The sequence below is a fragment of the Lissotriton helveticus genome, chromosome 4_1 (genome assembly GCF_964261635.1).
Source record: "Lissotriton helveticus chromosome 4_1, aLisHel1.1, whole genome shotgun sequence".
Lineage (NCBI taxonomy): Eukaryota > Metazoa > Chordata > Amphibia > Caudata > Salamandridae > Lissotriton > Lissotriton helveticus.
The window spans coordinates 1,845,171,286-1,845,193,012 of NC_136063.1; positions in this window are offsets into that span (position 1 = coordinate 1,845,171,286).

A 21,727-nucleotide genomic window follows, 5' to 3' on the forward strand; every position below is an offset into this window, starting at 1 on the left:
GCTGGGGTGTAGTGTTTTAGGGTTTTGGGTAGTGTTGTAGTGTTTGCGTAGTGTAGGGTCATGCTGGGGGTAGTGTTTTAGGGTTTAGGGTAGTGTTGTAGTGTTTGCGTAGTGTAGGGTCATGCTGGGGGTAGTGTTTTAGGGTTTAGGGTTGTGTTGTAGTGTTTGCGTAGTGTAGGGTCATGCTGGGGGTAGTGTTTTAGGGTTTAGGGTTGTGTTGTAGTGTTTGCGTAGTGTAGGGTCATGCTAGGGGTAGTGTTTTAGGGTTTAGGGTAGTGTTGTAGTGTTTGCGTAGTGTAGGGTCATGCTGGGGTGTAGTGTTTTAGGGTTTTGGGTAGTGTTGTAGTGTTTGCGTAGTGTAGGGTCATGCTGGGGGTAGTGTTTTAGGGTTTAGGGTAGTGTTGTAGTGTTTGTGTAGTGTAGGGTCATGCTGGGGGTAGTGTTTTAGGGTTTAGGGTAGTGTTGTACTGTTTGTGTAGTGTAGGGTCATGCTGGGGGTAGTGTTTTAGGGTTTAGGGTAGTTTAGTTGTTTAGTGTATGCTAAAGGCATATTCGTTCTAAAAGTTTTCGTTATTTTAATTTGCGGCCTAATAGTACATGCGGGATTTTTTTTGCGGACTGATGGTATGCGGGATTTCGTCATATATTCGCTAATCATACTTTCTATGGCAAAATGAACCCCCTCATTTTGTTCCTTTTTAAATTATATGTTTTAAGAGTTACCACTTTATTCCAATCAAGATGGCTTCAGGTGTGCCATACCTTTGTAATAAGTAGGACTGTTAGCACTCTAGTTGTTCTTTAGAACACTCTGGGACATTCTGTCATTGGGCTATAGTTGGGCTACATCTGGCTGATATTTGGGCTACATTTGTTTTTTTTGTCTCTGGTGGCCATCTTTGGGCTACATTGGGCTACATTGGGCTACATTGGGCTACATTTGGGCTCCAACATATATATAGCCCAATGTAGCCCAATAAATATTTTTCAAAGTTAATTTTCGTAAAAACCACTGGAGCCTATATCTTGAGACATAGCAAAGGCACATCGGGCTACCAGTCCCTACAATTTTGCCAAGTTTGGTGTAAATCCATTCAGCCGTTCAGGCTAAAAGTGAGGCCAACCGCCCTATGGAAAATTGCATGGGAAAAACACGTTTTGGGACCCCCCTTTTTTCTCGGCCCCCCCCTTAACGAAACCCCCCCAAATTTTCAGGGGCTGCTCAGAAACAAAATGTTCCATTTTCCTGAAAATTTCAGCCAATTCTGTCCTCAAACGCCAAAGTTATTAGACATAGAATTTTCAAAAATCCCATAGGAAAAAAATCCTAACTATATATACCTACTGGCTATCGCCAGTAGGTAATATATATATGTATATATATATATATATATATCTATATATATTACCTACTGGCGGTCGCCAGTAGGTATATATAGTTAGGATTTTTTCCCTATGGGATTTTTGAAAATTCTATGTCTAATAACTTTGGCGTTTGTGGACGGAATTGGCTGAAATTTTCTGGAAAATGGAACATTTTGTTTCTGAGCAGCCCCTAAAAATTTGGGGGAAGTTCGTCCAGGGGGGGCCGAGAAAAAAGGGGGGTCCCAAAACGTGTTTTTAACATTGAGTTTTCCATAGGGCTTTTAGCCTCACTTTTAGCCCGAACGGCTGAATGGATTTGCACGAAACTTGGCTAAATTGTAGGGACTGGTAGCCCGATGTGCCTTTTGCAGGTCTCAATATATGTGCTGCAGTGGATTTTGAGAAATTAACGTTCAAAAAAAGATATATATCTGTAAGCGCGGACCGGGCAGCGCCCCGGTTCGCGGACCTTAAGCGTACCAAAACTTCGCGTAGCGAAGCTGATTGGCTTTCCGGTGTCTGTCAACATTCTAAACAGTCCGGAGCGGCCGCCATCTTGTCTCTCGGTAGGATCGAGAGACAAGAGGAGGCCAAAACAAAGGGGGAAATAACCATAAGGGGGCATAGTAGATCCTCGCTGACCCCCTAGGTTTAATGTGGAGGTTTTAAAAGGGCCCCGCGGGGCAAAAAAAAAAAAATTTTTTTTGTTTTTTTGCGTGGGTAGCGCCCGGTACGCGAACCGGGAAGCGTTCTGGGGAGCGTACTACAATGAAAAATGAATGATAGACTTTTCAAATGCTGTATGTTAATTGATTGTTGGATTTGTTGATTATTTTTTATTTTCTTTATCTTCCCAGGGAGCGACCCGGTACGCGAACCGTTGAGCGCCTCGGTTCGCGGACCTTAAGCGTTCCGGGAGTCCACCATTTTGTGTTTCAGTCGAATTAAGATACAAGATGGAGGGCAAATAATGTTCAGAATGGGTAGAAGGGGGCACGGTAGAGTTATCTTGACCCCCTAGGTTTTCTGAGGGTGGCTGAGGAGGCTTATATGTGCGAAAAAAAAACATTTTTTTAAAAAAAATTCGCGAGGTTAGCTCCCGGTACGCGTACCGGGTAGCGCCCCAGGGAGCGTATTTTGTTGAAAATTAGTGAAAATGTTAGAGTTAAATAATAATTGTGAGTGATTAGATGTAGGGTAGCTCTGAGAAGAGCTTTTGGGTTTATGGTACATTTAGGTACTTATAAGTAGGTACCAATGCACATTCTTAAATTCAGAGTGAAAACTCTGTTGCCCTCATCTGAGAAGTGAACTCCATCTCCTCTGTAGATATCTTGCATGTAGTAACGCAAGTTATTGTTGTACAGGGAGCCCATTCCATGGTCTCTCATGTAAGCTGAAACAGATTTGTTTACATGCTTCCTCGACTTCTCAATTTGTGGACAAAATTGGTTTGACCACCTCCATTTCTGTCTTTGGCATATATTTGAATATACCAAGGCAGTCTGAGGAAAAAGTGCCATTAATTGCTCAAAGGTGTCCTTTAAAAGCATTTCCAGACCTACCCCAGTCAAAGTGCCCAAATCATTACCTCCACAGTGCACAATTAACAGGTCAGGTTTTGGCAAATGCATAAAGGTTTTCACCAATGGTATCAATTGGTGACATTTTAATCCTCTGTGGCCAAACCACTTAATTTCCACATCTTGTAAATTGAGGTTAGGTAAATTCCTGCTTTCAACGTACCTTTGAGCCCAGTGAATATAACTATGACCAACAATCCAGACAGAAAACATGGTGAGAGAAGGTTCTCCTGCAGTCAGATGAAGTGTGGCAATGAAATGGCAGTTGAAAAAATGAGAGTGTAAAATGAAAAAAAAACTGTGGAGTTTCTGTGTTCATGAAGCAGTAACAGTGTATGAGTTATATATATATATAACAATATATAATAACACATTTCTGCCGATAATCATTGTATGACCTTAAAAACTCTTACCTGGTGTTTTTAAAACCAAAATTTTAGGGAGATAATTTCGGGATGTGTTCTGTGGAATTTCAAGAAGTTCTAATGGCTTCTACACTATTTGGCCTTGAGGATAAGTGTAGTTCAGAGACATAAATTCTAACCACAAGACTGGACATCATGGAGAAATAAGTGCACTTTGAATGAGTTCAGAAAAACTGTTTCTTTTTATAAGCTAATTGAAGCAGCCAATCAAAACATGGAGTAGAGGGAATGTAAGTCTGCAATGCTGTCTACTGTTTTACATTGCTTTGTGATTAAAAGTGATGTAGAGAATTAAATAATTGTAGTAGTCATAGAGGTAGTGTAAGTCTGCTTGTAGCAGTGTCATAGGAAAAGTAGAACATGACTGAGCAAGAAGGGGAAGATATTACTATTCCAGGATTGTGAAAATGATCTTCAACATTTTAATTCTGAAAGTTGCGGAAATGTGAAAAGACGGGATTGGCTAACAAGAAATCCAAGAGTTATACATGGCTCTGACAAGATTTGGCCTTGTGGAATCTTGTGGTAGAGAGCAAGAAGTCATTTATTGTATGTAACATGTTTTTAAAAACGATGGAGATTTTCTTTCAGAAAGTGGCGGGCTGAAAGTAATAACAGCACAAAAGAGTGTAAGCTGTTCATAGGACATCCTTGGACGTCATGGAAAGTAAGTTAACTTTAAGGAGTTCTGATTTTTGATTTCTGATGTTGTATGGGTTTTTTAAACACAATCATTTTGATTGTGTTTTTTTTTCCCCTCTGTTACATGATGAATACCTTCAAGTCACTGTTTTTAGTGAATTTTGATACATTCTGAGAACAGCAAAAATAAACCATTTAACATGTATAATTAATTCTGTACTGTTTGCATTTATGATGTATATGTAGAACTGCGTAGGAGGCATGGAGAAGGTGAGGCTTCTGTAAGTGTCAAAGTTGTTGCATGCAGTGCTGCACTTCTGCGTATTCTTTCATATGCTAGACTACATCTGCACAATGAGATACCTAAGCAAAGGAAACACAAGTGATGTGATTGTGAAATGAGCAAAATACATTGCATGTATTTCAATTACATCACCTGTGTTTCCTATCATTACGAATCACATTGTGCAGATCAAGTTTAGGTCTGTCCAGGGAAACATAGGAGGTTTGGACTTTGTTGAAGATTGCAGTGGACATGACTCACTTCATTGGTAGACCTTCACATGTATTATGTCCTCTATTCTCTTCAACAACTCGAAATTTCATCTGCAACCCTGAGTAGGCCTCACCTGAAACAAAACTCTGGATAGTAGACATCTTATTGGCATCCTGAAGCAATTATTTAAAATTTTAGTGTCTTGCAACACTTTTCTGAAACAACAGCAATGCAAAATATGCACCATGTTTTAATATAGGCCTCACTTCATCTGCATCAAGATAGTGTTAGTTTAAAATGTATATCTTTAGGACTGTGTAGCTTCTGTAAGTGTCAAAGTTGTTGAAAAACTGTTTGTCCTTCAATCTTTGCCCTTGTCTTTTGTAATTTTTTAATACATGTTTTTATATTTTTCTAATGTTTGTTCTCTCTTTCACAGATTGAAAGTATAAAAACAAAAAGTGAGTAATTTAACGACAATTATAAGTTAAATATTTTGTACTCTTTTCGTTACATTTCTATCACATTGAACTACTATTAGTTCCACTGCTTCATTTCTTTAATCCTCAGTTTCCTGCCTTTGCTACTTCCCTCATTCCTTTCTCTATTACATACTTACTCAACTCCTTCCACTCTTTTTCTCAGTCCCTCTCTTCTCATAGTTCCTCACTCTTGTTCACTCACTCCATCTCTATTACTCTTAGTGTCTTTGACTGATCACTGTATCACTATTTGTTCATAATGCTTTCTCTGTGTAGTTGAAGCACACTAAGTGGCATATTATGAATACAGCCAATAAAATTATTGCTCTTTTTATTGGCAGAAAACTGGTGCAAAAGCGGCTTTAGCGGCAGTTTTCTGCCGCAAAAGCAGCTTTAGCGACACATTTCTGCCGATAAAAGCTGCAAAACTTTTATTGCCTATGTTGATAATATGCCCCTATGTTATTTACATTAGGGCTATATTGTCCAGTATAACAATCAAAATTGCTCTCCAAAGACACCAGGCAAAGCAGACGCTCCCTCAAACAGATCACCAAGCGCAATTTACCCTACTTACAGCCTAGCCTGTTCTCTGTCGAGACTTTAGCAATCTTTAGAGCACAAGATAAGATCTTTTCACATGGAAGAGTCAGACATATTGCAATTCTACTTAAGAAACAAGCATTGGCATAGACAATAGGTCTCGCTTTTGGGACCTTATACGTGTTTAGACATGCAACAGTTGATGTTGCTGCACCAAGGATATTATGCTGCATAACTAAATACTTAGAAGGTCCCAAAGGCGAGATCTATTGGCTATGCCAATGCTTGTTTTTCTTTCACTTCGTTATCTATTTTGTTTTTCACAATTATACCCTCTTCTGTCTTTTCTTCGGTAAATAGATCTATTAAACAGTATCTCTTCTTTACTCCCTATAGCTGTCTTTCTTTTAACATCACTCTCTGTTTACTTTCCTTATACTTACACTTTTTTAAAAAAAAAAAAAAATTTTTGGTTAGCTCCCGGTCCGCGTACCGGGAAGCTAACCCGGGAGCGAACCAAAAGAAATAGAGCTTGCCAGAGTGCTAAACATTGTAGCAATTTTTTTTGAAAGGGAAGGTAGTTCTGAAAAGAACTTTTTTTTTAATATTTTTGTTGTTTTATATTTTTTTTGTATTTTTTGAACATTTTTTGTTTTTTTTGTATTTTTTGAACGATTTTATATTTTTTTTGTTTTTTTTGGGGGGGGGAAACAACAAAAAACAGGCGTTGAAAAGGGCTCAACAGGAGCAAAAAAAAATTACTGGGGGCGGTTAGGGCAATCATGGTGTTCATATGCAAGGTTGAGTGCATTGATGCTCATGTTGCCACAAGCTAATAATGCACGACAGCGCATACATAAATGTATCATATTCCCAAAATTTGGTTGGATATTTGGCACAGTTTCCCGTGCCTCCTCTGGTGTTAAAGAAACCGATGTTGTTGATCTCGCCACAGGAGTTACTCTAGGATTGTCCATCATATCCCTTAATTCCGCCCGGCTGTAATTTAGGGGATGTTTCCTCGTCATGTGCCTATGCATGGTGTGATTACCATAACTGTATTTTTTGTCCGTCCCTCTGGACAATTGTTCCTTGCATATGAGGCATGTTGCGTACCTGGCATTGACCTTTTTTTGGCCAGGAGGGATGGAAAAAAACTGCCAGATGAAACTGGCTTTCTTTCTTGAAACCCGGGGCAACTCTTCCAGGAATTGTGGTTGTTCTCCCTCCTCATCCATTTCTTCATCTTCCTCCTCAGTGTTGGTAACCACCTGGGGAGGTGGTCCTCTCTTCCCATGAGGAGGTGGAGGTGGTGGTGGGGGTGCACCAGCTGCAGCAATCAATGAAGCCATTTTCACACAACCAAAATAGGTCTTCCAAGAAGCAAAATAGGTCTTCCTCTCACAATAATGAAAGTCAGAGTGAGGAAAGAAGGAGGGGTTTTCATCATTTGGAAAAAACAATACTTCTCAACCAATGAAAAGTGTTATTTTTAGGTCACCTGACCTAGCCTTCCATAATTATGAAACTAAAAGTGAAATGAACCAATGAAAAGTTTTATTAACAAGTCACATGACCTCTAACGCTCATGTTACGCGCTGCGGAACGCTCCCCGGTTAGCTTCCGGTTCGCTGCGCTTCGCGCCTCGGTCCGCGCCCCGGGACACTTCCGGGTGCGCTAACGCGATACGTCACAAGACGCATTTCGCGGCAACGCGATACGTCGCGCTTTCGCGCCGCGGATCGCTTCCGGGGAGTTGCGTTTCGCGCCTCGGTCCGCGCCCCGGGGCACTTCCGGGTGCGCTAACGCAGTACGTCATAAGACGCATTACGCGGCAACGCGATACCGTCACTATGTTGATTTCTTACCGGTTCGCGGACCGGATCGCGGAATCAAATTGAGCTAACGGGAAGCTTCCCGGTTCGCGGACCGGGAGCGAAACAAAAAAAATATTTAAAAAAATTATTAATAAACATATAAAATATATTTTTGGATTTAAAGAAGAATAAATTTTACAGCTATAGATATTAGCTTTTAAAAAACCAATGAAATTCATTGAAAAAACCATAGGTTATAGACCATATATAGTTAGGAATTAGCATTTACAAAACCTTGAAAATTCACTGAAAAAACCATAGGTTATAGACCATATATAGTTAGGAATTAGCATTTAAAAAACCTTATTTTACTCACACAAAACCATTGAAATTCCATATATAGTTACTTGCACTAACTATATATCCCGCACCCGCAATCCACTGCTGATCATGTCACATATTACATCATTCATGACATGGTCAGTGACATCACTGATGACATCACTGATGACATCTCAAATGACATCACTGATGACATCACTGATGACATCTCAAATGACATCACTGATGACATCACTGATGACATCTCAAATGACATCACTGATGACATCACTGATGACATCTCATTTGACATTACTGATCACATCACTGATGACATCATTCATGTGATAATACGATGAACCTCTTCAGACTCTAATATAACCTTAGATACACTCAGTGTAAACAGACACTCATAGACTGTCACTCATCCATGGAGTTACTCAGACACTTAGTCAGTCATGCAAAGAATCAATCACACCTCCATTTCCTCAACTATACAGTTATACACACCTTACTTATTCAAACATATACTAAAACATATTTACTCAATTATACAATCCTGGATACAAGTTCACAATGATCCATACAGCCACTCACACATTCACTGGCTCTTATGCACAGTTATTTATATATGTCAACTCTCACATGTACTGTGTTTTACATATGTACTTACTTTGACATGTAGCACTGAGATATCCATTCACTCACCAATACACTCATGCACACAGTCAACCGCCCATACAGCTGTTTCCACATGCACTTTTGAACCCATACATCTAGTCAATCAACTGCTCACACATCTATGCAGAGAGTCATACACCTCCCAGCCACCCACACACACACTCAGTCTCCCATACAAATGCTTGGGCAACCAATCAATAACCCATACAGTTAATCATATAGCTACTGATCAACACATGCAGCAGTTTACAGAACAACAGACATAATGATGCACAAATTAAGACAGTTTAGTCACTAACCCATGCACTCAGTGAGACACATTTAATCAGTCACTCATACAGTCAGCCATGCCCCTACTAAATCCTTCATCAAGACACTTATACATCCATTCATTCTTCAATATGTAAGACATATTTTAACTTTACAGAATTATACAGTCACTGGATGACGTCATCAGTGATGTCATCAGTGATGTCATTTGAGATGTCATCAGTGATGTCATCAGTGATGTCACTGACCATGTCATGAATGATGTAATATGTGACATGATCAGCAGTGGATTGCGGGTGCGCGATATATAGTTAGTGCAACTAACTATATATGGAATTTCAATGGTTTTGTGTGAGTAAAATAAGGTTTTTTAAATGCTAATTCCTAACTATATATGGTCTATAACCTATGGTTTTTTCAGTGAATTTTCAAGGTTTTGTAAATGCTAATTCCTAACTATATATGGTCTATAACCTATGGTTTTTTCAATGAATATATATATATATATATATATTACCTACTGGCGGTCGCCAGTAGGTAGATATAGTTAGGATTGATTTCCATAGGGAAATCGCAACATTCTATTGGGAATAACTTTGGCGCAGGTTGAGGAATCTGCCTGAATTTCAGCAACTTTGCCTCGCGGCTCTCCGCTCCTTCCCTGAAAGTTTGGGGGTGATTCGTCAAGCGGGGGCCGAGATAAAAGGGGGTCCCAAAACGTGTTTTCCCCATGTTAATTTCCATAGGGCGGTCGTTCGCACTTTTAGCTCGAACGGCTGAATGGATTTTCACTAAACTTGGCAAAATTGTAGGGATTGGTAGCCCAATGTGCCTTTGCTATGTCTCAAGATATGTGCTCCAGAGGATTTTGAGTAATTTAGGTTAAAAAAATGTATATATCTATAAGCGCGCCCTAGTACGCGCACCGGGGAGCGCTCCGGGCGCGCCACGCGACTTGCGCACGGAAAGCTGATTGGCTCTCGGGTGTCTGTAAACATTCGAAACAGTCCGCAGCGGCCGCCATCTTGTGTCTCGGTAGGATCGAGACACAAGAGGTGGCAAAAAACAAAGGGGGAAATAACCAAAAGGGGGCAGGGTGGACCCCCCCTGACCCCCTAGGTTTGATGTGGGGGACATAAAAGGGTCCCTCGGGTAAAAAAATATATATTTTTTTTTTTATTTTCGCGGGGGGAGCGCCCGGTACGCGCACCGGGGAGCGTAGCGGGGAGCGTACTTTGGTGAAAAATAGTGAAAATAGTAGTGTAAAAAAATCATTTTGAGTGATTAGAGGTAGGGTAGCTCTGAAAAGAGCTTTTGGGTTCTGTGACTGTTTTAGGTACCTACAAGTACGTCCCACACACACCCACATGCACACAACCCCACACCCCCACACCCACACACTCCCCACAGACACCTCACACATGCACACCTCCACCCACACCTAAACACCCCACACCCCCACACCGACACCTTACACATCCACACCCACACATTCCACACACCCACACTCATACACACACCTCACCCCCCCAACACACACACACACACACACGCACACACAGATACCTCACAGACACACCCCACACATCCCACAGACACACCTCCGCCCCCACACATACACACACACCCACACCTCACAGACACACCCACACATCCCACACATACACACATATCTTACACACATACCCCTCACACCCACACACCTCCCACACACACCTCACATACCCACATTTCCACCTACACTCAAACACCCCACACACCCACACCCGCACACACCTTACACACCCACACCCCCACCCACACCCACATACTCCATACACCTACATACACCTATACACCTCACCCCCAGACACATACACACACACACCTCACAGACACACCCCATCATCCTCCACACACACCTCGCCCGCCCCACACACATGGGGAAAACTCAGTGAAACAGTAAAATGATAATTTAAAGTGCTTAGAGGTAGGGTAGCTCTGAATAGAATTGTTGTGTTGTGTGGGTGACTTAAGTACCAACATGTAGGTACCAATGCAGAGTCATGTTGTTACAGAAGTTATTGTGGTATATGGAATCTATACTATAGTCTGTCAGGAAAGTAGAAAGAACATGGAGGCAGGAGATGAAAAAGAGATGTCAAATACACATTGGAGATAATATAGTGGGAGAAAGGAAGTATCTATGAGCAAAATTACTATATAACATAAAAAAGTTGCACAGTATACTATAAGTCTGACTTTACATTATAATCAATTTGGTACTAGTTTAAGAATTACATATAAAAATGAATAATGTCTCAAACAATTTTAGAATTATTAAATATAAATTTATTTTTCAGATTCTTTTTCAAAATTTGATAGAACTTCTAATATTTGACTGTCAGAAATGTCCTCATTTTGAATCAGCAAATCTACTGATTCTACACATTGAAGTAGTTCATAGTCCAGTGATTCATCCATGAATTCCAAGTTATCATTGGATACAATAATTTCTTCATTGTTGCTCTCCAGAACAATTTCAAAGGAAATGTTTTGCTCTCCTTCCATTTTCGTGCTGTAATTTGCATAAAAAATAAATATATCAGTAGGGATGGGGCACTGTTGGGTTTAAGTTCAGATAGGTAGTTTGGATTTTTTAACAGTGAATTTATCTTTGGGCAGTGTATGGTATCAGACTGGAAGTAGAAATATAAAAAAGTGTATGTGATGAAGCCTAAGTAAATTCATAATTATACAAGACAAGCCTAACTCCATCCATAACTATAATAGAGAAGTCTATCTCAATTTATAACTATTACAGAGGGATAGTATATAACTATCAGAAAAAGTTTTCCAAATTAACTTAAAGTGCACAACATACTTCAGTTTTCAAAATAATAACTTACTTTTGAGAAAGCAGTTGAAGTTGTCAGTGAAAATGCTCTTGAAATGTACTTCAGGAAGTAGTAGTCAAAATGGCTGTGTTTCCCTCTCTTTCTTTATATATATTCAGGTACATAACCAATCAAATGTCATGAAATAATAGTAGAAAATCAAAGTAACATTTTAATTGGTTGTCAATTCTAACACTTCAGATGTGTTTTTGTGAAGTAATTTACCTCAGGATATTTAGAGAGGTCTACAGGCTAAATGGCTCAATGGAATTCCACCAAATTTGGGAAAATGGTAGGGATTGGTATGTAGTATGAGCTATTCTATATTTGGTGAAAGTGTTTCCAGTGGTTTTTATGTAAATTAACTTTTCACATTTTTTGGGAGCGCTTCCCGGTGCGCGCCCCGGTACGCGTACCGGCAGCGCTACGGGAGTCCTCCATTTTGTGTTTTGGTAGATTTGAGACAGAAAATGGAGGACAAACAACGTTGGGAATGGGTATAAGGGGGCACGGTAGGAACTCCCTGACCCCCTAGGTTTTCTGAGGGGGTGTTAGGAGGCCCATATAGACCAAATTTTTTTTATTATTTTCAAATTTTCGCGGGGGGAGCGCCCGGTACGCGCACCGGGGAGCGTACCGGGGAGCGTACTTTGGTGAAAAATAGTGAACCAAGTTAGAAAAAGATAATCTTTTGGAGTGATCAGAGATAGGGTAGCCCTGAAAAGGGCTTTTGGGTTCTGTGGCTGATTTAGGTACCTACAAGTAGGTATCAATGCACAGTCTTAAATTCAGGAGGAATATTCTATTCCCCTCATCTGAGAAGTGCACACCATCTCCTCTGTAGATATCTTGCATGTTGTAACGCAAGTTGTTGTTGTATATTGAACCCGTTCCATAGTCTCTCATGTAAGCAGAAACAGATTTATTCACATGTTTCCGTGCTTTCTCAAATTGTGGACAAAATTAGTTGGACCAGTTCCATTTCTGTCTTTGGCATATATTGGAAAATACCAAGGCAGTTTGAGGAAAAAGTGCCATCAATTGTTCAAAGGTGTCCTTTAAAAGCATTTCCAGACCTACCCCAGTCAAAGTGCATAAGTCATTTCCACCACAGTGCAGAATTATGAGGTTAGGGTGTGGCAAATGCAAAAAGGTTTTCACCAATGGTATCAATTGGTGACATCTCAATCCTCTCTGGCCAATCCATTTAATGTTCACATTTGGTAAATCAAGGTTGTGAAAATTTCTGGTAGCTGCATACCTTTGAGCCCAGTGAATATAGCTATGTCCAATAATCCAGACAGAATACATGGTAGAAGAGGTTCTGGTGCAGTCAGATGAAGTGTAGGAATAAAATGGCAGTTGGAACAGTAGGAGTTTGCAAAAAAAAACCTGTGGAGTTTCAGTGCTCTTGAATCACAAGCAATGATTGGTAGATTGAGATAGTTGAAAACTGAAAGTTAGGGTGCATGGTTGTGTTCTGTGTAAGAAGTAATTTGAATGGTTAAAAAAAAGTCATTTAAAGAAACATTGCACCAGATAAGCTGGTGTATTCGCAGGTCAAACATCCTTGCTGAGGTGATTTGCAACATTGTAGAATAAACTTTTAAACCTGAGAGCTCAGTGAGGAGGGAGTTGCTATGGTAACAGGTAGAAATGGCTGAGGGGGGAAGGGTGTTGGTTTGAAAATACAGAGGAAAGAGTTTTGATTGGTTACCATGAGCAAAATGTGTGTAGAAACAGAGGTTTTCTGTGCCATTAATGGTTGCAGTGCCTGGAGAACATACCTTTTGCTCTGCTAAAGAAATATTGGTGTGTGTATCTGACACTGTTCTGAATCTCCTAGAGCATTTGTAAAGGTGACTTATGATTCATTTAATATACATAGAGACTTGTATACTCTATGGAGAAGATTTGGAATCAAATTGTGTTTTTTTTATGTTGCTTTGTGTCATGCTTTTTGATAATGCTTGGTAAAAAGTTTTTACTGCATAGAGGAATTGTATTTTGTAAAATTGTGAAGTTTTAGTAGTGACATGGAATGCTTGTACATAGGACCTGTGCTGTGTTTCTTAAATGTGATGTCAAAAACGATTTTGGGAAAAATGAATGGCTTTTACATTTTTTAGAAGGAATAAAGAAGGTGTGCATGTTTAAAGAAATAAATTTGACTCTTTACAATGATGTTACCTGTGTTAACTCAGTGTAGGAAGCATATTGAGTTTGTTTGCATAGAGGAATTGTACTTTGTAAAATAGTGAGGTTTCAGTAATGACATGGAATGCTTGTACATAGGACCTGTGCTGTGTTTCCTAAATGTGATGTCAAAAACGATTTTGGGGAAAATTAATGGCTTTTACATTTTTGAGTATAATGTGGCGCAGAGGTTTAAAAAGTGACGCATCTACCTACATGCGTCACTTTTTAAAATGGCGCAAAAAGGTACATGTTTGGGCTTTCCTGGGGAGCGTAGGTGGTGAGGCTTGTGTCTAAGAGTGCAGTGTACTAGGCTTCATGAAGCCTATCCCCGACTGCACTCTTAGATACAGGCGTCAATTTGACTCTTTACAATGATGTTACCTGTGTTAACTCAGTGTAGGAAGCATATTGAGTTTGTTTGCATAGAGGAATTGTATTTTGTAAAATAGTGAGGTTTCAGTAATGACATGGAATGCTTGTACATAGGACCTGTGCTGTGTTTCCTAAATGTGATGTCAGAAACGATTTTGGGGAAAATGAATGGCTTTTACATTTTTGAGTATAATGTGGCGCAGAGGTTTAAAAAGTGACGCATCTACCTACATGCGTCACTTTTTAAATATGGCGCAAAAAGGTACATGTTTTATGCCGCTGATGCGTCACAAAAAGTGACGCATCAGCAGTGCAAAAATGATGCAGGGCCTCATAAATGAGGTTATATTATTTTTTTACACACTACTCCAGTTTAGTCCTGTCCACTGCACTCTTGGACACAAGCCTCACCTTTTGTGCTCCCCTGGACAGTCTTCATCTCATCTGCACTCCTGCTTAGGTGTCAGAATCCTATCAGATGGGGAAAGCTCCATGTGAAAGCGTTTGCCTCAGTCTTATCCCTGCTGTGAGGCAGATGCTTGTACATAGGACCTGTGCTGTGTTTCATAAATGTGATGTCAAAAAGATTTTGGGGAAAATGAATGCCTTTTACATTTTTGAGTATATTGTGGCGCAGAGGTTTAAAAAGTGACGCATCTACCTACATGCGTCACTTTTTAAATATGGCGCAAAAAGGTACATGTTTGGGCTTTCCTGGGGAGCGTAAGTGGTGAGGCTTGTGTCTAAGAGAGCAGTGGACTAGGCTTCATGAAGGCTATCCCCGACTGCACTCTTAGACACAGGCGTCAATTTGACTCTTTACAATGATGTTACCTGTGTTAACTCAGTGTAGGAAGCATATTGAATTTGTTTGCATAGAGGAATTGTATTTTGTAAAATAGTGAGGTTTCAGTAATGACATGGAATGCTTGTACATAGGACCTGTGCTGTGTTTCCTAAATGTGATGTCAAAAACGATTTTGGGGAAAATGAATGGCTTTTACATTTTTGAGTATAATGTGGCGCAGAGGTTTAAAAAGTGACGCATCTACCTACATGCGTCACTTTTTAAATATGGCGCAAAAAGGTACATGTTTTATGCCGCTGATGCGTCACAAAAAGTGACGCATCAGCAGTTCAAAACTGACGCAGGGCCTCATAAATGAGATTCTTTTTTTTTGGCACACTACTCCAGTTTAGTCCTATCCACTGCACTCTTGGACACAAGCCTCACCTTTTGTGCTCCCCTGGACAGTCTTCATCTCATCTGCACTCCTGCTTAGGTGTCAGAATCCTATCACATGGGGAAAGCTCCATGTGAAAGTGTTTGCCTCAGTCTTATCCCTGCTGTGAGGCAGGTGCAAGATTTTGATGTAACAGTGTCCTAAAAGTGACGCAGTGAAATCTCATAGATTTCACTGCATCATTATTACGAGGCTTTTTGCGGAGAAATGACCCCTCTGTGTACATTACACTTGACAGAGGTATAATGTGGTGCAGAGGTTTAAAAAATGACGCATCTACCTACATGCGTCACTTTTTAAATATGGTGCAACAAGGCACATGTTTTATGCCGCCAATGCGTCACAAAAAGTGACGCATCAGTAGCGCAAAACTGACGCATGGCTTTATAAATGAGGCTCATCTTTTTTTTGCACACTACTCCAGTTTAGTCCTGTCCACTGCACTCTTGGACACAAGCCTCACGTTTTGTGCTCCCCTGGACAGTCTTCATCTCATCTACACTTCTGCTTAGGTGTGAGAATCGTATCACATGGGGAAAGCCCCATGTGAAAGCGTTTGCCTCAGTCTTATCCCTGCTGTGAGGCAGGTGCAAGATTTTGACGTAACAGTGTCCTAAAAGTGACGCAGTGAAATCTCATAGATTTCACTGCGTCATTATTATGAGGCTTTTTGCGGAGAAATGACCCCTCTGTGTACATTACACTTGACAGGGGTATAATGTGGTGCAGAGGTTTAAAAAATGATGCATCTACCTACATGCGTCACTTTTTAAATATGGTGCAACAAGGCACATGTTTATGCCGCCAATGCGTCACAAAAAGTGACGCATCAGTAACGCAAAACTGACGCATGGCTTTATAAATGAGGCTCATCTTTTTCTTGCACACTACTCCAGTTTAGTCCTGTCCACTGCACTCTTGGACACAAGCCTCACGTTTTGTGCTCCCCTGGACAGTCTTCATCTCATCTGCACTCCTGCTAGGTGTGAGAATCGTATCACATGGGGAAAGCCCCATGTGAAAGCGTTTGCCTCAGTCTTATCCCTGCTGTGAGGCAGGTGCAAGATTTTGACATAACAGTGTCCTAAAAGTGACGCAGTAAAATCTCATAGATTTCACTGCATCATTATTACGAGGCTTTTTGCGGAGAAATGACCCCTCTGTGTACATTACACTTGACAGAGGTATAATGTGGTGCAGAGGTTTAAAAAATGACGCATCTACCTACATGCGTCACTTTTTAAATATGGTGCAACAAGGCACATGTTTTATGCCGCCAATGCGTCACAAAAAGTGACGCATCAGTAGCGCAAAACTGACGCATGGCTTTATAAATGAGGCTCATCTTTTTCTTGCACACTACTCCAGTTTAGTCCTGTCCACTGCACTCTCTTGGACACAAGCCTCATGTTTTGTGCTCCCCTAGACAGTCTTCATCTCATCTGCACTCCTGCTTAGGTGTGACAATCGTATCACATGGGGAAAGCCCCATGTGAAAGCGTTTGCCTCAGTCTTATCCCTGCTTTGAGGCAGGTGCAAGATTTTGACGTAACAGTGTCCTAAAAGTGACGCAGTGAAATCTCATAGATTTCACTGTGTCATTATTACGAGGCTTTTTGCGGAGAAATGACCCCTCTCTGTACATTACACTTGACAGAGGTATAATGTGGCGGAAAAGGTTTAAAAAATGACGCATCTACCTACATGCATCACTTTTTAAATATGGTGCAACAAGGCACATGTTTTATGCCGACAATACGTCACAAAAATTGACGCATCAGTAGCGCGAAACTGACGCATGGCTTTATAAATGAGGCTCATCTTTTTCTTGCACACTACTTCAGTTTAGTCCTGTCCACTGCACTCTTGGACACAAGCCTCACGTTTTGTGCTCCCCTGGACAGTCTTCATCTCATCTGCACTCCTGCTTAGGTGTGACAATCGTATCACATGGGGAAAGCCCCATGTGAAAGCGTTTGCCTCAGTCTTATCCCTGCTGTGAGGCAGGTGCAAGATTTTGACGTAACAGTGTCCTAAAAGTGACGCAGTGAAATCTCATAGATTTCACTGTGTCATTATTACGAGGCTTTTTGCGGAGAAATGACCACTCTCTGTACATTACACTTGACAGAGGTATAATGTGGCGCAAAAGGTTTAAAAAATGACGCATCTACCTACATGCGTCACTTTTTAAATATGGTGCAACAAGGCACATGTTTTATGCCGCCAATACGTCACAAAAAGTGACGCATCAGTAGCGCAAAACTGACGCATGGCTTTATAAATGAGGCTCATCTTTTTCTTGCACACTACTCCAGTTTAGTCCTGTCCACTGCACTCTTGGACACAAGCCTCACGTTTTGTGCTTTCCTGGACAGGCTTCATCACATGAGTATTCCTGCTTAGGCCTTATAATTTTTTTTTAGAATAACATTTGAAAAACAATGAAAAGGTCATATGTATAAGCTTTTCATTACACTACTAAAATATTTTTGCTGCAAATTAATGAGTTTTACATTTTTGAGAAAGTTTAAATAGTAGGACCTGCACTGTGTTTCTAAAATGTTATTGAAAAATCGATTTTGGGACTAATCAATGAATTCTACATTTTTGATACAGAATAAATAATGTGTGCTTGATTACATAAAAAAGTGACCTTTTCACAATTATGTCACCTGTGTTACCTGAGATTAGGAAGTAGATTGTGCAGATGAGGTGAGACATGTGCAGAGGGATAGAGGAGGTGAGGTTTATGATCAAGACTGTAGTGGGAGAGAGGCCTTTCCCAGGAAGCATAGGTGGTGAAGCCTGTGTATAAGAGTGCATTGGACTAGACTTTATGAAGTCTATCCCCTACTGGACTCTTAGACACAGGTCTCATCTTCTTTGTACCTGTGGACAGAGCTGTCTTCCACTATACTCTTCAATACAGGCCTCACCTTTTGTGCACCCCTGGAGAATCCTCACCTGATCTGTAACCCTGAATAGATGGTTTGCATTTTGTCATTGCTTTGTTGTTTGGTAATAGTGGTCTATAATGTGCTATTTTTTTTTTTAATACAGATTGAAATCAAGATTTTAAGAGTAAGCAAAAATGCCCTCAAGGGAAAGGAGAAGAAAACAACATAACTGCCAAAAAACAAAAACAGCAACGGAATTACAGCACTCTTCCACAACAAATACTTCAAAAAACAGGAACCAAGCTCCTGGTAAGAGAACTAAGTCTTTTATACGGAACATACGTACTTCAAAAAATATTGTTGGACAGCATGTAGAAAAAGAGAATGAGAGAGTAAATTTGAAAAGGAAGGAGAGAACCTCAAAGAAACCTACAACTGGAGCAGGAGAGTATAGGAATAGAAGGCAGAATCAGTTTAGAGACATTCGTAAACGAATGTTTCGCAATAGGGTGGTTTTAAATTTGTTAAAAAACATTAGGAAAGGTAAACAGAGAGCTGCTTTTTATAAGAAAAAGAAAAGTGTAGAGAAGATTGTTGATCAGGCTTTTGAAGTTAAGAAAAAAATATTTATTTTAATAATCAATAGAATTAGGACACTTAACAAGACAATTGATGTTTTCAAATCAAACAGTAGATGGAAAAGAGTAATTAATCGGACTAATTTTTGTAAAGTTTTTTCTGGAGAATGGATGCACAGTTCAAGTTCTGAGCCATTTTTTAATGAGGAGAGTTACTTCCAGGAGAATGATTTAGTGCATGCAGTTGACACCAGTGGTCGAGCGTATGAAGTGAAAGACGGTTGTCCGATTGAAAAAGAGAAACTTGTGCCTAGAGAACCAGAAGAGGTGTTAACTGATGACGTTTTAGGGAGACATACTAAGGGTCCAGTGTACACTTGGAAGTGTAGTCGTATTTGTAGAGTGCGACAGGAATCAATTGATTTGTTTTGTCATTTCTTACGTACATATAGTAAGAAAAGTCTAAAGCAGAAAGTGAAGTTGTTGCAAGACTTAGATCCTTGCAGAGTGAGAGAAAACACAGGTTTGCAAGGGCATTCACTGGCTTGTCTTTCTAGAAAAGTCTGTCAGAGTGTTTTTCATCATTTTAGGATGTTAGCAGTGCATCATACCAAAATGAGGAAATTAGTGAGAATGTTGTATTATGCAAAAAGTCCAGCACTTAAGCTTAAACAATTAAACAGTGCTCTTTTGCATGGAACTGAATTAGATGTGAAGAAGATTTGTGAAGAAATTGAGATTTGTTATTTTGGTGAAAAAGAGGATAGTGTAGAAATTGACACAGCAATTCAAGGTAATGTGGAAGACAATGTACAGATTTCAAGTACAGAAAAGTTTGAGCAGGAAATTACCAGGTTTAAGGTGAAATCAAGTGAAAGGCCGAATTTTACTTGTATGTGTTGTCGACGAAGTCATTATAAGCATCAAACTAGATTAGTTGATTTATACGTAAAAAGTGAAAAGATGAATAATTATGAGTGGAAGGATTTTGCAACTTATTTGTGGGTGGAGAATTGTTTTGATTTGAGTTCTGACCAGCGTATTTGTAAATATTGTTATGATAAATTAAATCAAAACAGAATGCCTGCTAGAGGTGTTCATAATAATCTGGAGTTGGTAGACATTCCCCGTGAGTTGATGGATTTAAATACATATGAGTCTATTTTGATTCAATGTGTCCATCCTTTTCAGGCAATCGTTCGCATGGAGTCTAAAATAGGGAAATTGCCTCCTACAGATTTGCAGAGAGGATTAAAGGGAAGAGTTGTTTATTTGCCTCTTGATTTGAAAAAAAATATTGATACAATTGGTATAGAAAAAGTAGAAGAGGAACCTTTAGTTATTCTAGTTAATGGGGTTCCGACAAAGAGTAAGAAAATCTGGCAAGATTTAGTGGATGTTAGGAAAGTCAAAAAGGCAACGTTGTATTTAGTCAAAAACAATGAGTATTACAAAGATGTATGTGTTGCAGCAGAGGAAACAGCTGCAGATGAAGACAGTGATTGTTCAGGCGGACAAATTGAAAAAGTTGATGTGTCTAGAAGTGAAGAAATATATGACCATTATACTGTTCATCCTTTGCATTCCAAAGAAGTAATGGGGAATGCAATTGAATTGTTTCAAATGAAAGCAGCAAAAGGAAGTCCCATTAGTGTATGGGAAGAAAGTTTGGAACCTCGTTGTTTTCCACAGCTATTTCTAACAGGTCGAGGTGGACGATATGATGATCGTCCACTTCAAATTCCTGCATCTGAATATCGAACTGTAAGATTATATGCTGAAGATCCAAGGTTTCGTCAAATGCATTCCCTATTTGTTTCATCTACTGTATGAAAGTGACTTGGCTGGGCTTTCTTATGCAGTAAACCATATACTGAAAAGTGGAGCACATCTGCAAAATGTTTCGGCGAGGGACTTTATGGAGAAAGTGAATCTGCAAGATAATATTTTGGAATCTCATCTAATCAATCTCATGGCATGTCAGCGTGGTACAAATGAGTATTGATACCGTCGTCATGGGGAATTGAAATGTATGCTAAGAAACTTAGGAACTCCGACATGGTTCCTCACTCTTAGCTGTGCCGAGTATGCATGGGACGACTTACTTCAATTTCTACGAGAGGCAAATGCAAATGTACAAAATATAGAATTCAAAACACCTGGAGAGCTGTGTTCTTTGGATCCAGTGAATGTATGCAGATATTTCAATCATAGATTTGAAGCTATGATGTCTTTTATTACCAACAAAAAAAATCCTCCCCTTGGAGAGGTTTTGGATTTCTTTTGGAGAAAGGAGTATCAAGCCAGAGGTGCTCCTCACATACATATGTTGTTGTGGATTAAAGATGCACCCAAATTTGGAACAGATTTGGATGAAACAGTGATGAGTTTAATTGAAGAGTATTCAACATGTGCTGTTCCGAAAACTACAGAGGAAAACAGTTTAAGGCAACAAGTTTTACGCTTTCAATCCCATCGTTGTGGAAAGTACTGTCGTCGAAAATTCAGAAACAAGGACAAGTTCTACACAAAATGTTGTTTCGGCTTTCCACGACCAGTGATTTCTAAAGGAAGAGTAAATAATTTGATGTCTTCTCTGCGACATACTGTGACGAGGAAATCACCAAAAAATACATACAATTTAAAAAGAAACGAAGAGTCCAAGTACATCAACGACTACAACCCAGTGATTTTGTCCATGTGGAATGCTAACATGGATATTCAGTTCGTTGCTGACAACTCTATTGCTGTGGCTCGATATGTGACATCTTACATCACAAAAAAAGAAAAGACAGAACTGAAGGAAATGTGGGAGGACATTTCACATGAAAAGAGTCTAAGCAAGAAATTATACAGTTACAGTCTGAAGATGTTGTCGCATCGAGAAATTGGAGCATATGAATGTTCTGATCGATTGTCGTCAGCAAGTCTCT